Raw genomic sequence first — 19,862 nt, 5'->3', positions numbered from 1 at the left:
AGGGGTGGGCTGGGCAGGGAGGACACGCCTCATGACCGGGCCGCCATTCAACCTGGAAATGGAGCCAACAGGACTGTTTCAACATCCTCTGTATTTTTTTTTTTATACCCCGCTTCATTCCGGAGCAGATTTGAGGTGGTTTGGTTCAATTTTTAAATATTTCCCATTCCAACTACAGAACAGATCAACTCTAGGGCCTTCCAAATTCTGTCTCCTCTCCCTAGTTAATTAGTACCCGAATTCAGGTATGGTGGTGCTGGAATATTCATCCATGTGTATTTTTTTTATAGCTAAACATTTTTAAAAGGTCATTTATATATTATCTTCAAAGTATCATCCTTGACCTTTCTCTTTCTCTCATACCCCACATCCAGTCCATCAGCAACTCTTTACACTCTGTCTTCAGAATACATCCAGAGTCTGTCTCCATCTGCTCCACCAAGCTACCATTATCTCTTGCCAAGTGACTACCACAGCCTCCTAACTGGTCCACCTGACTCCACTTCTACTTTCCTGTGGTCTGCTCTAGGCAAAACAACTACAGGAAGCCATTTAACATGTAAATCAGATCATTTACATAATGTGCAAAAAGGCAATATAATGTAACAGCTGGGAGTGCAACTCGAGCTAGACTGCCAGTTATAATTCCAGGCCTACACTTGCTAGTTGTGTGACTGTAGCCAAGGCATTTAATCTCTCTGTGTAACTTTTCCTCATCTTTACAATGAAGAAAATATCAGGAGCTACATTATACATATGTTTGAAGATTGCATGAGTTGATATATCCAAAGCACCTAGAATACTGCCTGTAACTGTAAATATGAACTACTATTATGTCACATAGCTGCTTAAAATGCTCCAAAGGATTCATCACGCTTAGAATAAAATCCAAAGTCTGCACTATGGCCTAAAAGACCCTATGGGGACTGGCCTCTACACACCTCCTGATTTCACTATTATTCTTCCCCTTGCTCAATTCATTCAATTCACACTGGCATCCTTGCTGCTACTAGAACATGCTGAATATTATAAGATATATATATGTCCTTATATTATATATATACTATATGTATTATAATAGCGTATTATATATATATATATATATAGTTGGTAACTTGATTTTTTCATTCAACAAATATTTGAGCCTGCAAATGCTACAGGTCACAGGCTGCAGGAAACATCAACCTGAGGGCTCTGGGGCTAAAAGAAGAGGCTGGGCAGCCAGCCAAGTGTAACAAACCTGGTTTAAAAATCCCATAGGGCCGTAGGCCTGCCGTACTCCTCACTCCATCCTTATGTAGCACTGGGCCTAGCTGCCCACCATGCATTCTTCACCCTAAGGCAACAGGCAGCAAGTTACTTGTGAGTCAAGTTTGCTATTTACAGGAATCTAGTAGTAAATATTTCTTTGAAGCAAAAATGACCCCAAAATTCCTCTGCATATCTGTATCATATCTATGGACTTTCTATTTTCCCACTGTGTATATTTTTTAATTATACAAATCCTACATAAATACATTCTCATAAAAATGCCGTTGATACACACAGAGTAAAAGGCCCCCTTGACAACTGCCTCCCCATTCAATTCCCCTCCCCAGAGAGTATCACTCTGATCAATTTGCTATATATTCTTCAAGACCTTTTCCTATTCATCTCTGTTCTCTTGTATGTATATATCTGAATTTATAAAGGTGTTTTGTGGGATTTTTCTCTTACAGAAATAGTGTCATGCTACATGTAGTGTATTTTCCACTTGCTTTTTCTCTTTAACACTATGCCTTAGAGATTTTCCATGTTAGTAGATACAGCTCTATCTTATTCTTTTTAAGTGTTATATAATATTCTGTAACACGGCTCTATCACTATTCATTTAATCAGTTGCCTTTGAAGGGGCTCCCATGTTCTTTTCACTTAGGCTGCTCTTGAAATTTCTGAAAGATGCTTGCTATAGATTGAATACTTGTGACGCCCAAAATCCATATGCTGAAATGCTACCCCCCAATATGATGGAATTAGGAAGTGAAGTCTCTGGGAGGTAATTAGGTCATGAGAGCAGAGCCCTCATGGAAGGGATTAGTTCCCTTATAAAAGAGACACTACAGCACTCCCTTGCCCCTTCCACCACGTGAAGACACAGTGAAAAGACAGCTGTTTTTGAACCAAGAAGTGGGCCTTCAACAGACACAGAATCTGCCAGTGCTTTGATCTTGAACTTCCCAGCCTCCAGAACTGTAAGAAATAGATATATGCCACTTATAAGTTATTCAGTCTTTGGTATTATGTTAATAGCACCCCAAAGAAATGTCCTATTACACAAAATAACATCTTTTCTTTTGTCATGTCACCACTTTAACTTGTTTTCATCTACTTTTCACTTTTTCCCGTACTAATTTCCTATTTGGGTGTCCACTGCCTTGACTAAGGCTGAGGGACTATGGAATAGATTGCTCTGATTTGCCCTCTTTATCCAGAATGGTTAACTTCATTTTCTATCCCAACCATAACAACATGATTCATCCACAGCCACTCCCTATACCAATTCCTATTTACTATTTCCCTTTTCTGTGTTTTCTAAGATGACTTAATTCCAGAAGCAATCATCTACCACTTGTAAGAAACATACCACCTTTCAGGGATGTTATGAGAAATATTTAACAACTGTTTGGCCCAAGCACATAATGGATGCCTGAACAGGGCAAATATTGATATTTTTGGCTGACACCAATGAGCTGAAGACTAGGCTTTCTTGTAATTCCTTCTCCTTGAGACTGTCTGCCAAGTCCTGTCTCTGCTACAAAATCACATTTTTGTCCCCCAAACTTCATTCATTTATTCAACACGCATTTATCAGGAGGCTGCAATGTTCCTTGTATTTAGGCATTACGTTAGAACAGAGTTCCTAACCTCAGCACCATTGACATTTGGGAAGATAACTGTTTGTTGCAGGGGACTGTCCCATGCATTTTAAGATGTTTAGCGGCATCCCTGGCTTCTACTCACTAGATTCCAGTAGTAACTGCCTCTTCCTTGCCAGTCATGACAACTAAAAATGTCTCCAGACATTGCCAAATGTCCTCTGAGGGAACAAAATCACCCATGGTTGAGAACCACTATATTAGATGTTGAAGAGACATAAGAAGAAAAGACAAAAACTCTGACCATGGTTAGATTACAGTCTCAATTAACATTTCATTTAATATACTGGTGAGTCAACCTAAAATATACTTTTGTTGTTAGAGTTGTATAACCTAAGTATTTAATCTTTGCTCAAAGTTATATAGAAGCTTCTTTACTTTGCAAGCCTTGGGCCTAAGGGTAAGAGCAGTAGTTAATGAAAGAAGTGTGTCAATGCTTATAAGCTTCATAAATAGAAACCGTAATTACAATTGTGCCTTTTTATCCACTAATCGAGTCCTGAAGAATTGTGCATCAATGCAACTACATTTCCCCACTGACAGATTTTAAAAGCTCAGAGTCACTTTATTTTTATCTCCACTTGATCCTAAGTGGATATAGGGTCCTCAGACGTTAGCTATTAAGAACATGTGTGTAAAACAACTAGCCCAGTTCTAAGTGCTTTTCACAGATTATCTCATTCATTCATCACAATAAGCCTACATGGTAGGTGTGGTCACAATCTCAGTTTTTAAGATGAAGGAATGAGGTGCAGAAGGGTTAAGTAAGTGGCCTAAAGTCACACAACCATTAAATGGAGGACCCACACCCAAATCCTCAACCACTATGTGCACTGCCTCAAGATGAAGATGAGAAAGTATGATGAGGAAGAGGAATAAATAACTTACCCCTGCCTCTTTCCTGGAGTTGAATGTGGTCCCAGTAGCAAGAGAAGGAAGTTCCATATTGCAAATGTCCCAGATCACTTTGGAAGTTGATTGCAATCGCCTCAGCATCAGGTGCCACAAGTCCAAAAATAAGAATCCCTGGCTCTTGAGGTCTTAAAGGTGTGTTCTTAGAAGGGATATGAAATCAGCAGGAACTACTTGAGTGTTGCTCAAGATCAGAGAAGAAAACAAAGTCTAAATTCTTTGACAATGTCTCACTACCCATTCATTGCCCTATACTCCAAAGAAACAGATCTGCTTGCTGTGGAAGAGGATGCTTAAGGTCAGAAGAACAGGAGACGCAGCAGGCAGAATACCACGTAACTGTTAGCAAGAAAATCCACCAAAAGTGTCTTTAGATAGAGGCTCTGAATGGTCCTCCGCTAAAGCTAAGCATCTCCACTAAACTTGAATGTTTCTCTTGTTCTTTTTGCCTCTGCAAACAGGATCTTCACTGACTTGATTTCCACTGCTTGCTAAGTCCACACAAATTCACTGTCCTAGGTAAATTATATATCTATATATGGTCAGTTCTGCTATAACACAACATACTTAATTCTTTAAAAATTACTGCACCATGCAAAATTGTACAGTAAAAATCACAGGGCTTATGGGGAACATGGGGCTAGAGGAAGAACAATAAAATCATCAGTGGCACATTAAAAACAGAATAGCACAGACAGCACAGTTTTACACGTGCTGATGGTTAAGAAATATAGAAATAACTACAATAAATGCAGCACGTTATGTTGCAAAGACCTGAAGTTTACTTGTGGATGTGGGCATAGCAGGTTATGAGTTGTTGTGAAGTGGTGGAAGGAATGTTATCTGAAATCGGATGGAAAGTTGTAACCCTAAATGGGAATGGGTGTGGCTGATAGTTGTCTGGGCTGTATGTTTTGGGTAGGACTGCACAGCTCAGTTTAGTTGGGTGTAGTTTTGTACATTCCCCTAGTGTTTCTTGCTGATGGAATCATGCTCAAGCAAACATGAAATTCATGTCATGCTCAAATTTTTCCCTAATATATCAGTCACATTGGAACAAATTTGAGTTTTCAAAGCAGACATTATAGCAAAACTGACTTATAGTGACTTAGCTACTAAGAACATGGAAGACAGTGCCAGAGTAGGGCATTTTCAAGGACAATCAGCCTCCAGTTAAAACTCCAGGCTACCTTCCCATGCTACTGTAAAGGCATATACCTACAACTAAAAGAAGGCAACTTTTTATATTTTCCCTTTTGCTCCAAGATCCTAAAACAAAATACTATAGGGGCTGCAGGGGCTGCAGGTCCTACCCAGCCCTAGTGTGAGAGCCCTGACCTGGCCCTGTGGCCTTCTCCAAATGCACAGTACAGGTAAGTAGGAGTCTTCGGACAGTTATTTGTGTGGGATTCACATATAAAGTATAAAAATCAAATGAATAATCATATCTGACTTGTTTATAGTTGATGATTCGAAACAGGAACAGTTTCTGTGATATGAGTGCGCTTGCATTGTTCACCATGTAAGAACTTGTTCGTTATGCTTCAGAAGACTGGAGACTGTTGAGAGTTGGAGTTGATTAATGATTGTGCATTTAGTCCCCTATACAGAATTTTATTGTTGTTAACAACCATTTGATCAATAAATATGAGAGGTGCCCTCTCAGCACCACTTGCACTGTTATGCCCTGAGTCCCCTGGCTGGTCCTTTCAGATCTTTGATAACTCATCGTGTCTCCTCCCTTATCTGTGTGTCAGAAACAGGGAGGGACCGACAATTTGACATTTAAAGAAACTTATATCAACCAGTGCTTAATAATAAGCCCAACCAAACTAGAGATACAAACAATCCCACATATCCACTTTTAATTCTTTCCCTTCATTTTGTACCTTTGCATATGTGATTTCCTCCACTTAGAATAATCTTCCCCCTTCTGGTGATTTAAAAAATATGTCCACAAATTCTTTGATATTTCCCACTTTAGGAAAGGGAATAATAACCCTTTCCCTTGAGTGTGTCCTGGACTCAGTGACTCACTTGTAACAAACAGAATATAATAGAAGTGGTAGTATATCACTTCTGGGATTAGATAAAAAAAAAGACTGGCTTCCATCTAGATTTTCTCTCTCTCCCATTTGGATCATTTGTTCTCAGGGAAGCTTTCTACCATGCTGTAAGATTCCCTAGGGAGAGGACCATGTGACAAGGAACTGGGGCCTTCAGTTCAACAGCCCATAAGAAACTGAGGTCTGCTAACAGGCACATGAAAAGATGCTCCACATCACTAATCATCAGGGAAATGCAAATCAAAACCACAATGAGATATCACCTCACACCAGTCAGAATGGCCACTATCCAAAAAACAAGTGTTGGCAAGGATGTGGAGAAATGGGAACCCTCCTACACTGCTGGTGGGAATGTCAACTGGTGCAGCCACTATGTAAAGCAGTATAGAGGTTCCTCAAAACACTAAAAGTAGAAATACACTTGACCCAGTAATTCCACTCCTAGGAATTTACCCAAAGAAAACAAAATCCCTGATTTGAAAAGATATGTGCACCCATATGTTTATCACCACATTATTTACAATAGCCAAGATATGGAGGCAACCTAATTGTCCATCAACAGATGAATGGACAAAGAAGAAGTGGTACATATACACAATGGAATATTATTCAGCCATAAAAAAAGAAATCCTGCCATTTGCAAAACATGGATGGATCTAGAGGGTATTATGCTCAGTGAAATAAGCCAGGCAGAGAAAGACAAATGCCACACGATTTTACTTATATGTGGAATATAAAAACAAAGCAAAACAAAAGGAACAACACAGCAGTAGACTCATAGACACTGAGAAATGACTGGTGGTTACCATGGGGGAGGGGTTAGGGTAGGGGAATGGGGAGGGTGAGGGGGATAAAGGGGCACAAAAATTCTCAGTCATAAGTTGGTCATGGGGATAGTAGTACAGCATGGAGAATACAGTCAGAAATTCTGTAATATCTTCCTATGTTGACAGTAACTGCACTAGTGGGGGTGAAGATTTAATAATATGGGTAACTGTTGGACTACTGTGTTGTACATTTGAAACCAATATAAGCCTCTATATCAATGATACTTCAATTTAGAAAAAAGCAACTGAAGCCTGCCAATAATCATGTGAGTGAGTCTGGAAGTGGATTCTCCAACCCTAGCTGGGCGTTGAAATGACTACACCCCTGCTGACAGTTTAACTGCAACCTCATGACAGACTAAGCCAGACCTACTCAGTTAAGCCCCTCCCAGATTCTTGGACTTCAAATACTGTGTGAGCTAATAATGTTTATTGTTTTAAGCTGGTATGTTTGGGGGTAACTAGGCTAATAATAATTATCTATTAGCAGTGGACAGCTAATACAACTCTTCCCTACTTGGTGCTCTTCCATTTCACTTCCATTTGTTTTTAAAGAAGCAGCTGAAGTATGACTTAGTCCATGAAATTGTCCTCACCAGTTCTGTCATCCAGTGATTTTTTTTTATTTTAGTTTTAGTCATTGTATGTTTTCTGTTCTTAAACTTCCATGTGGTGATTGTTTATATTCTTTCTTTCTTTTCTGAGAATTTCTATTTTTCCCTTTCTTTCAAGGACTTTGCCCTTATTTGTTGGTGTATTTTTATAAAAGCTGCTTTGAAATCTTTTCAGATAATTCCAACAGCTGTCATCTAGGATGGCATCTGTTGATTGCCTTTTCTCATGTAAGTTGAAATCTTCCTGGTTCTTCATTTGCCTAATATGAAGAAGTAGACCTGTGTCTAATTTTGGATTATATCCTAAATACTTGAGATTTTACCTTATAAGACCTTAGGTCTTGTTTAAATCCTGTGGAGAATGTTGATGTTGATGTTTCTGGTTTAGCAGGCAGTCAGTCTGGTTAGGTTCATGTGCAAATTCTGATCTGCCTTCTTTGGGTTGTGGTTCCAAAGTCCGTTCCATTTTCAAAGACTTTATAGCACTCTCCAGGTATGTTCCATGTGTTCATCCCACAGTGAATAGCCTGGGACCTGCATACCGGTCTACCTGTTCAGTTCTCAAAGTCTTTGCTCTGCTAAATAGGGCCTGATCCACACATGTTCACTTAGGGTTGAGCTCCAGAGTTCATGGACAATTTTATAGGGTTGTTTTCCCAAGGTTCTCCCTTTCTGTGATCTTGGCTCTTTCTGGTTTCCTGAGATTCTTCTTTTCCATTCTCTGGCCTGAAACCTGAGGCTTTAGCTACCCTGCTCTGTTATACCCTTTTGCAACTGTCCCCTTGTATAGTTCCAAGCAGTGGGGGACAGAGAGAGAGAAAGCAATGGGAGTTGGCCCAATCCTGTTTGAACCACAGATCCACCAAAGAGAAAAGATTCCCTGTCCTCAAAGTTTTAGCTTTCCTGCAGGCTCCAATCATCAGCTGTTGCCACTATTGCCACAGGATTTCTTGGGAACCATACAACAAGAAAACAGAGAGAAGAAAGAGGGGAAAAATGGAAGATTTCCACATTAAGTGTTGGTAGTTGCCTTTTCCATTCTTGAGCCAGAATTAAATTGCTGCTCCTAGAGCTCTCTCTCTTTCTGCTCCCTGGTGGCCACTTCCAGGGTTCTGGTGGGCTGAGTTCAGGCCAGGGTATGCCAGAATGGTAAAATGGCTTACTCACCACCAGTTCAATTACACTTTGAATTCTGGTTTCCTTTCCCAATCTGCTAGTATTTAGTTTTGAGACTGTTCAATGCTCCATTCATTCTGTTCAGGCTTTACAGCTATGTACAATGGAGAGACAGGGTAGAGTGTGTTTATACGATTTAACGCAGAACTGGAATCCCATGATGCTAAATTATAATTATCAAATTTTATTTTTCAATTTCTCCCTAGAAGCTCCTTAGAACAGGGATTTTGTGTATCCCACACACCTAGAACAGACCCTGGCATAACATTGGTGATTAATAAATTATTCTGCAATGACAAAGTAAGTGAAGACTTAACCAGGGAAACCAACCCATTCCTAGAGTCCAAAAGCAAGGAAACTGGCTTGGCAGCATGAGCATGGGACAGAGCCTGTACCAGTGGGCAAGAGTTACAGTGCCCTCTTCAGTAGTATCATTTTGTCCCAAAGAGACCTCTGATGGCAATGCTCCCATCTTTATCATCTACCCCATTATTACCCGCATGGCAGAGATTTCAGACATAGTAGGAAAGAGGTGACTATGGATGATCAAAATGACTATCAATAAATTTCAATGAACAAGCCCACATAATGTCCTCAACTCTACACTAGGCACAGGGAGAATAGAAAAGGAGGAGGCATTGTGCCTGCCCTCAAGGAACTGACAGTGGCATTACAATTACACTTTGTTAAGACTGACTCATACTGAAAAACAGAAAAAAATTCAAGACATGACATCAGGAAATATGTAATTGTGAAGAGTACTGTAGCAGTTCATAGGAGGTGTGGATCAGTACAGGCTGGCATAGCTATAATAGAAGAAGCAAGACTTGAGATGAGTTTTGAAGTATGGGTTAGAATACAGTTAAGTGGAGGTCTTTGTAGAATGATTAAGCAGAACAAGCAAAAGTATGAAGATGGGGAAGGACATCAAGAAAAGATGGGCCTGACTAGAGAAAAGATTATATTATATGAGCCTTAGGAGGCTTAGTATTCTATACATACTGCTGCACTCTGGCCATACTGTCAAATAATATTAAATTCCTAGGTTTGGGAGGGATCTTCACTTATTCAACAGCCTAGCCAATGCCTAAGGCCCTGTTATTTCTGGGTACTCTGTTCCATTTAGAATCAGTGTTTCCCCTAGGAATTTTCTGAGAAGCATCAGAAAAAAATTTTTCTTCCTGCTGGAGTTTCCAGGACACTTCATAGAGAAAACCTGAATGCAGAATAAAGGAAAGCAAAGACAAACAAGGTCAAAAAATAGTAAGACAGAGCCGCATGCTATCAACTGATCCTTTGAATCAGCCCTCCGTGAAGTCACTTCCCTGTTATATGATACAATCAACTATATTTTTAAGCTTATTGAGCTGGGTTTCTGTCATGTGCCATGAAAAGAGTCTTGAATAATGCAAGCCTTCCCCACACTCTCCTCACCAACTGGTTAAGCAGCCAAATAGCTTGGAGTCCCCAAATTGTAAGACAATTGTTTCTTTCTGAGGTAGCCCATTACATCTTTACACAGCCCTCATATATTCCTTTTATTGACTTAAAATTTGCCTCCAACTTACTTCTCCTTCGTTCTAGTTTTCATCTCTAGAACCAAACAGAACAAAGTAATCCCTCTGGCCCACTCATTTCGAGGGCAGTTTTTATGTCTTCCCTGAAATTGCTCATATTCAGTTCCTGCAAATTTTTCCTCATGGCATAATCTACATGACTGCAAGTCCCCTTAACATATTGATCACACTGCTCTGAATGGGTTCCATTTTGCAAAAGGTGTTATGCAGAACTAAGTGAAATATTATAGGGGTAATTCAATCAATATGCATTACAATGGAATTATCAATTATCTCACATTTAATTATTACTGTGGTTCTCAACTTTGGTTTCCCATTGGAATCACCTGGGGAACTTTGAACATACTAATTCCTAGGCCCTACCTTCAGAGAGTTTTATACAAGTCATCTGGATTGAAGCATTGGAAGCCAAGTGTGTGAGCCACTATATTAATGTATCTTAAAAAACACACAGACACTTCTCACAGCTAACTGCATTTGTATTAAAACTCCTAAACACTTTTTACATGAGCTCTGCTATGCACACTGTTTTTGAGTAATCAGTTTCCTGGTCTTCCCCCCTTGTACTTCATGTTTACATCTATTAAATTTCATCTTGGAGATTCAGCCCGTCTATCAAACCTGTCAAAATTTGCAGAATCCAAATTCTGACATCCATTGTGTTTACTATCCCTCCACAAATCTGATGAGCAGGTTTTTAAAATAACTCCAACCAAATTATCAATCAACATGTTTAACAGGACAAGGTTGAGGATGGAACCATGTAGCTTTTTACTATAAATCATCTTATTAACACTGTTCAGATCTGTACCCATACCTTTTATGTATATTGCTTTAACAAGCTACTGACTGATATAATTACAAGAATGAGGCCTTTATCTTTCTACGTTCCATAAGATAGCGTATCATGAGAACTCCTCAATGTCTGGATGACAGCCACATGTATGTTGTATGCTACATTCCCCAGAGCCATCACTCAACTAATCAAATAAGTAAATGAAGTTTGTATTACAAGACTTCTCAACAAACACATACTGACTCTTCCTGATCGGAGCTAACTCTTCTTAGGATTATGAACTATCTTTTAAATAACATTTTCTAGAATCATTCTCAAAGATTGACATCAAGTTTTCTAGTCTGTGTTTCATATAATCAATCCATTATCACTTCCTTTCTAAAGACTAGAATTTCATTTGGTCATCTCATGTCTTCCTAAAAATAGGTAGAATTTGGAGTCCAACTTCTTCAACTTTTCTAACCTGCAGAAAAACTTAGAAATTAATGTCTATGGTTATATTTGATGTGTGACTAGAATAAGATAGCTGTGTCCTATTAAGAATTGAAACATCAAGGTAACTAGCCTTTCCTTCTACTCCCAACTTTCTGCTGCAAAATTAAGCACTACAGACATTAGCAATCATCAAAACACCCACTAGGGAACCAAAGAAAGCCTCATCTTACCTCAATAAGAGGTTCCTTCATTGTTCATTATATTTATATCATTGTGCTTCTGCAGTAGGGGTTGCCAAACTGTGTGTGTAGGGGAGGGGTTAGATTCCTGTGTCATTAACTTTTATCTGTGGCTGTATGGTAACTGTGAGTGTTTTGCTGCTTTATCATTCTCTTTGAGCTGGGAGCAAAGAGAGCGCCCACATTATTATTTAGTAGAAGCTGCAATTGAAGAGTGTAGGTAGCAAACAGAGTAAGGAGCAGAGGGAATATTCCTTTGTTCTCACACAGCTGCTTGCTTTTACCTCTATATTTCATGTTTAGATCTTGCCTGTGAAATGCTTTCATGTCTCCCTCCCTCCCTCTCTCATGTTCTCTCATTCCTTTCCTCCACTTCTGTTTCTCAAATACATTGCTATATTATGTTTTCATGACAGGGCTGGGCCTCTCAAGTTGATGTGAATTCATTATTTTTGTCAGTTTTATTCCACCTAGATGGCGTTTCTTCAGCATACATGGAGAGGGAGCCGAGACAATAAGAGGCGTTCTCATAAGCATGGCTGCTCCTAGCAGAATTGGCCAATAAGCAAAGTCTATCTTAGGTGCCACTGTCCTCAGCTCCTACTCCCAGGCATCAGCTACTTACACACAATATCTCCTTTCTTCCCTGGATCTGGCCTTGCAGGTCTAGTACTGACTTACTCTGTATTTAGGACTTGTGCCTGCTGTAATAATCTCTTCTACAGCTCTTGGAAAGGAGGCTCTGATGTAGGAGTATGAACGCTGGCCTTGGTCAGCTCAACTCAATCATTGATTTGATGTGTGTCTGGTCCAGCATTCAACCTTTCTAAGCCAATTACTTCATCTCTGGGTTAGGATAACAATAACAAGAAGAATGTGGATCCCATGAGATTGTTATAAGGATTTAGGTGAAGTGAAAGAAATCCATAAATTTTGATAAATGAACTAAGAGCAGTGAGCTACTGAGTTTCAAGGCCCTCATGTGAGCTATATGTATGTAAAATATTATCAATTATAATAATGATAGATAAAATATAGAAAAGAATCTGCCTAACCACTGTTCTAACCACTACATACACACACACACACACACACACACACACACGCACATGCACATGTCCATGTCATATATACCAACATATATAAAGACCAGGGGTCTTCTCAAGACAGGGCCACCTACCTGTGCTGTCTTAATTTACATACAGAGACTATGGTACAGGAGAAAAAGCACAAAGTAGGGCATCAGGAGCTCCAAGGTATATCCTTCACCGAACCATGAATTCACTCTGCAGCCTTAGGCAAGTCACCCCCACAGTAGTAAACTAGAAAATGCCTACAAACCCTTCCTCTTATATTCTGTGATTAATAATGGAAAATGACATAGCACTCATGGCAATGAAGGAAAAGTCCCTCTTTCAATGCCTCATTGTGTATACTAGTGGGGAAAAATTGGTTCCCATGCCAGTTACTAGGGCAGATTAAGCCTTTATGTCCAGCCAGTACAGTGGACTGGTATCTCTGGAAATTTGGAAATCATCTCTCCTGATGAGGATGGAGAAGATGATGAAGATGACTACCAGCAATTTTGTGACCTCTGAAGTCCTACTGCCTTCAAAGGAATGGCAGGAGATGCCCTTGGTTGGCCTTGATTCCAACAGTATTTCTCTTACTGGTTTTGGCCAGATTCAAACTTATTTCAATCCTCATCTATTGATACTCTATAAAACTTCTCAAATACCAACCTCTGACCCCAGAACCCAAGCAGTCTAGGACCCTTCACCAAGAGCCGAGGCAGCTTCTACTTCTGCCCACCCACTGCTCCAAAACAGAAAACAAGGGAAGGTTATACCTCACTGTAAGCCTAAGAAGATTCCCTATCTTTCTCTAAGGAGGTTCCAAGGGAAAGATATTTTCCAAGTGGCCACCCAACTGGTATGAGAAGTTCACCTACTCAAATTTTTCTCTTCCATAACCTAATGCCTTCATGTATGAAATTCTACTGTGTATCATTTCTTAGAAGGAAGTTTTCTGTTAATATGTAGGTGACATGTGGGAAAGGTAATACATTAGACCATTAATACATTAACCTATAGTTTGCTTTATCAGATAAACATACATCAGGTCCCAAAGAGATTTTTTGACAAAGATATTTTGACAGTAAAGATTGTAAAGAGGATAAGGAGATACCCAGAGATGGAGGACACTCCTTGAATTGTAAGCCTGGTCGGGGAAACATGAGGGTATGTGGAATAAGGGAAAGGAGGATATGCAAGAGGAAATATATACTTTTCTAATTACAAATACCTAACATTCCATTTCTCCCTATAAATTGCAGGCCTATTAAATAGAAGGGTACAGATACTTACTGGTTTTCAAACAGATAAAGCAAAGCCAAAAAACATGACTTTGCCCAAAACCACTGACTTTATCAGGAGGTACCTTTGGGAGCAGTGAAGGATAACACAAATTCAAGTCACCCTCCTTCCTTCTCTGATCCTCAGTTTTACCAGATGCAAAATGAGTTTTGACTAACCAATCTTAAGACTACCTCTAGCTCTAATATTCTATAACTAAATTCTCAAGAACGTACTGATATCCTCTAAAAGCCAACAGAAGAGAATTGGGCTCCAATGATATTTCTACTTTGAGACAGGTTAGTTTTTCAGTCAATATTGATTGAATGCTTAATATATGCCAGGTACTACACAAGCTCTTCACATGCATCATCTCATTTAATTTCCCCAAAACCCTATGAGGAAACACTATTAGTCCCATAAGGAAATTGAGACTCAGAGAGGATAAACAAATTTTCCAAGATCACGCAGTTGATAAATGATAGAGCCAGAATTCAAACTCAGCAATATGTGATTCTATATCCTGGCTCTAATAACTGTGTTTTCAAAATGATGGTAAAGCACATATTACCACACCATTAGGTACCAATTACCCAGAATGACCAAACACAGGCAAAATGCAAACAGTGACTATGTGATGTCTTGGAAACCACAAGCCTTCGATTCAGACAGTTATAAATGTAACCTCTGACTGTTAATTTACTTACTCTAAGGCTCAATTTCCTAATCTGTAGAATGAGGATAAAGGGGCTAATGTCAGAACTAAATCATGTAATCAGTAAATGATATAACTAATGCAAAGCACCTGATACACAGTAAATAATAACAAGAGAATTCTAATCTACTGTGAAGTCCTACCAATTAAGCTTATGAACCAAAGGGTAAATGCAATCAAAATTATACTCTTTTCCAGGCTTCACAGGTTGCATGGTCCTAAAAGACCATCAAGAATGAGTAGAAGAGCTGCCTTATTTCTGTAAAACAACATAAGAGCCCACACATCTAGTAGAAAACAGCTAAGCTAGACTTTTTTCTTTAGTCTCTAGGCCACATACTCACTGTGCATTTGAACATCTAGAGAGAACAACTCTAAGAAGCCAAAAGCAATGTAAAGCTAAGGGCAGCCTGCCACTGCTTCAGATCCTTAAAGCTGATGGGCTTTGACACCTGCATTTCTGTTCTCAAGGAAATAGGATGATCTGACTTCTAGGCAGATAGTGAGTATGGTCAGGATCCTCCTCCCCAGGTGGTAGAGGGATGGTTGGTCAGTGCTACCAGCTACTAGCTTGCTGAACATACTCAGGGTAAATCTCTAACCTTTATTGGGTTCCTAAATCTCACAACAATGTTGTGAGGGAGGCTTGGCAGAGATTATCATCCCAATTCACATTTGAGGAATCTGAGGCTCCAAGATGGTATGTATCTTACCCCCAGCCCTGCAGACAATAAAGGAAAGAAATAGTATTCAAGCCCAAGTCTATCTAGATTCTATTCTAGTTCTTCAGGTGTACACTAGCACACACAATCCTATGATCTGTAGCTTCTTGTCAGTAGAAGCCAAGCAGAGACCTATAGTTATGATGATGCTGCCTTTACAAAAGGGACCAAGAATAACAAATCCAGTTTAGGGAAGTAGGAACTTTGATGCCTCACACAAGTCCCCACCATTCTCTGAAGCCCCAAATAGAGCTAGCAGTATTTGGTAGAACTAGCAGAGTTGGAGATAAAAAGAAGAAAATCTCATTCCTCAATATAAACTCTATTGTAGGAGAAAAAGAAGCCTGAAAATAGAAAAAGCAGTGAGGAGAGTAGAAGGTTGTAAAGATATCCCTTAGACTTTAAAATTTAAATCAAAATCATGTGTTCACTTAAATTTCATGTGGAAACATGAGAAGTCCTCAGTCAAATATTTGTAATCATAATTAGTCTATCAGTTGTCAAAATAATGCTACATAGCAAACCACCCCTAAACTCAACAGCTTGAAGTGATCATTTCTTTTTACTCACGTATCACTCACGTAGGTTAAGCCTATGAGGGCTTATAACCAAGCTGTGAGTTAGATCCAAGTATGCTCTACATGTCTCTCATCCTTTGGATCTTCTAGATCCCTGGGACATGTTCTTGTCATAGTGATGGCAGAAGGGCAAGAGGATGAACCTGACCATAAAGCACAATCCAAGCCTCTGCTCTTGTAATGTCTCCTTAGTCAGATGGCCAAGCCCAAAGTCAAATGGTGGAGGACTATACTCCAACTACCCCTAGGCCAAAGAAAATCACATGGCCAGGCTAAACATTAATGGGGTAAAGAAATACACTCTTTTTATAGAGATTGGGGAGGAGGGTCAATGGAATGAGCAATAAATGTACCACAGTCAGTAAAAATTGTGATGGAGGGCAATATTTATTTAACTTAAGAAAGAAGCATAGTATGGTGGTGAAAAGCTAAAGCTAAGACATTGGGCATGCTTCAGCTGAAATCCCATTTTTTTCATTTAATGTACTGGCTTTTTGCATCCAATCTCCATCTTTTATGTACCAATATGGGTAATAAGCAGAGAGGAAGTCATTGAAATTAGTAGAATGTTGGTTGTACTTAAGACATCATACCAACAAAATCTAAAAATTGCTGTAACCAAGAGGAAACATTTTTAGGTACTGAAAATTTCCAGTTAATTAGTCTTAACTATTTTTTTCACCTTGCTTTGATTTCAAAAAGAAAAAGAATCATTTCCTGCAACAAATACCACTGTAAAATTTTGAAAACTGAAGTGACATAAGAACCTTAATCCACAGAATAAACAGCGTAACTTGCACTCTGAACTGAACCAGATGGATTATCTGGTTAAAAAAAAAACATGAACATGGCCCATAGGATTTAAGTAAGACCTATATTCTCATAATATAATATTCAAAATGTTCATGATACAATCCAAAATTACTAGGCTTATGAAGGACCACAAGAATCTTGACTTATATAGTAAAAGACAAGCAAGAGGTCAGTCACAAGATGGTACAGATGTTGGAATTATCTGATAAAGAGTATAAAGCAGCTATTATAAAAATGCTCAAATAAGCAATTATAAACACTCTTGAAGCAAACAGAAAAATATAAAGTTATCTTTAAAGAACAAAATACATATAAAAGAATTAAATAGAAATGTTAGAATTGAAAAATACAATAACTGAAAGAAAAGATTCATTTTTTAAATGAAAAACCAGGGTTTTTTCTTATTTAACAAGTTATAGATAGCACTAGATAGACTCATTTGCAGAATAGTGAGGGAAGAAGAAAAAGTCATGAGTTTGAAGACAGATCAAAAGAAATTACCCACTCTGATGTGTAGAGAGCAAAAAAAAGTTTTAAACAAATGAACAGAGCCTCAAAGACCTGTGGAACAAAAACAAAAGGTTTAACAATAGTATCCTGAGAGACCTAGAAGAAGAAAAGCAGTGGAGTGCTGGAAAAAAGTATTTGAAGAAATAATGGAGAGGGGGATTCTCAAGATTAAGATACAAAGCTGTGACCCAGTGGGACCCAAGCGCTCCCCAGACCCCAGCTCACTGGCAGAAGAAAAAGAATCAGAGTGGGGAGGGAGTGGAAGCACAGAGCTGCTAAATAACCAGCCCTAGTAATCTGCACCAGGAGCACAGACACACATTGCATGGTGTACTCGATAGTAGAGGAATGGAAAAACAAAATCCAAGACTAAGACTGTGAACAGGTTCCAACAACCGGCTGCCCTGGGACAAAAGAAATGCAGGTGCTTTAAAAATATGAAAGGGACAAGGGTTCAACAGGTGGATAAAATCGTCCTGGCACATGCAGCCCAGCAGGCTGGGAACTTTAAGGAAATTCAGGCGCCCAAAAACCCTGGGTGGCAACACAGCACTGAAGCCCATCAGAGTGATAAGCAGCAGCCTGCCATTCATTACCCTGGTCAGAACAGCAAGAGAACCAGTGACCCATGATTGCTGTGGAGCAACCAGGGAGCAACCCTGCCCACAACAACCACACAGACACTTCTCTCAGCACGTGGCTAACTAGGCGAGACCCAGAGGCTGCCCCCAGCCCACAGTCAACCAACACAGACAGCAGAGACTGGTACAGGGTCCAAAAGGCACAAAGGGGCTTTATTCTCACAGCGAACATGCACAGCTTGCCTGTAACACCCACCAGTGCCCTAGGCCATCCCGAGACCCGCCCCAACCACTGCAGCTCACAGGATCAACCCAGTAGCTGTTCCCTGTGTGTGGACACTCAGCACAGGCAGCAGAGACCTGCACGGAGTCCAGAAAGCAAGAAGAGGCACCATTCTAGTGGGAGAACACACGCCACTTGTCTGCAACCCCTGCCAGTGCCCTAGACCATCCCAGGGGGCCTCCCTGCTCATGGCAGCTCAGGAAATTAACCCAGAAGTTGCTCCCTGTGTGCGGCTGACCAGCACAGGCAGTGGAGAAGGGCAAGGCAAACAGCAAGTAGGAAGGCACTTTGTTCTCCCAGCTGACACATGTGCCATTTGTTGGTGATCACTTCCATCACCATGAAAAGGCAGAAGAATCTTATTCAGTGCAAAATTCCACAAACACCAGAGAGAGGGCCTGGTGAAACCAAAATCACCAATCTTCTTGAAAAATAATTTAAAATAAAAGTCATAACCATGCTGATGGAGCTACAGAGAAATATGCAACAGCTAAGGGATAAATTCTGATGGGGGAAAACAGAAATGAAACAAACAATGGAAGGTTTAAGAGCAGACTGGATGAGGTGCAAGAGACTGTTAATAGAATAGAAATAAGAGAAGAGGAATATAGAGAAGCTGAGGCAGAGAGAGATAAAAGGATCTCTAGGAATGAAAGAATATTAAGAGAGCTGTGTGACCAATTTAACAGAACAATATTCACATTATAGGGATATCAGAAGAAGAAGATAGAGAAAAAGGGATAGAAAATCCCTTTAAAGAAATAAATACTGAAAACTTTCCCAATCTGGGCAAGGTAATAGTCTCAGAACATGAAAGTCCACAGATCTCCCTACACAAGGGACCCAAGGAGGACAACAGCAAGGCATATAATAATAAAAATGGGAAAGATCAAAGACAAGCACAGAGTATAAAAAGCAGCAAGAGAGAAAAAAAAGATCACCTACAAAGGAAAACCCATTAGGCTTTCATCAGACTTCTCAACAGAAACTGTACAGACCAGAAGGGAATGGCTGTACAGTGCAATGAAACAGAAGGGCCTCGAACCAAGAATGCTGTATCAAGCAAGATTACCATTTAAATTTGAAGGAGGGATTAAACAATTCCCAGATAAGCAAAAGTTGAGGAAATTTAACTCACACAAACCATCTCTACAGGGTATTTTAAAGGGACTGCTGTAGATGGAAGAACTCCTAAGGCTAAATAGCACTCACCAGAGAAAATAAAACCACAGCAAAGAAAGTAGACCAAACAAATACTAACTAAATGCTAAATAACATCAGCTATCCACAAAGTCAAGGGAAACACAAAAAAGTACAGAATAAAACATATAAAGAGTGGAGGAGGAAGAAAAAGAAGGGAGAGAAATAAAGAATCATCACACTGTGTTTATAATAGCATAATATGCGAGTTAGGTTAGATGGTTAGACAGTAAAGAAGCTACCCTTGAACCTTTGGTAATTAAGAATCCAAAGTCTGCAATGGCAATAAGTACATATCTATCAATAATCACCCTAAATGGAGATGGACTGAATGCACCAACCAAAAGACACAGAGTGAGAGAATGGATAAAAAAGCAAGACCCATCTATATGCTGCTTACAAGAGACTCACTTCAAACCCAAAGACACACACAGACTAAAAGTGAAAGAATGGAAAAAAGGTATTAAAGTAAACAATAGGGAGAAAAAAGCAGGTGTTGCAGTACTTGTATCAGACAAAATAGAATTCAAAACAAAGAAAGAAAAATAG

This window comes from Manis javanica, chromosome X (assembly GCF_040802235.1).
Source record: "Manis javanica isolate MJ-LG chromosome X, MJ_LKY, whole genome shotgun sequence".
NCBI lineage: Eukaryota > Metazoa > Chordata > Mammalia > Pholidota > Manidae > Manis > Manis javanica.
Note: the sequence above shows the minus strand (reverse complement) of the source record.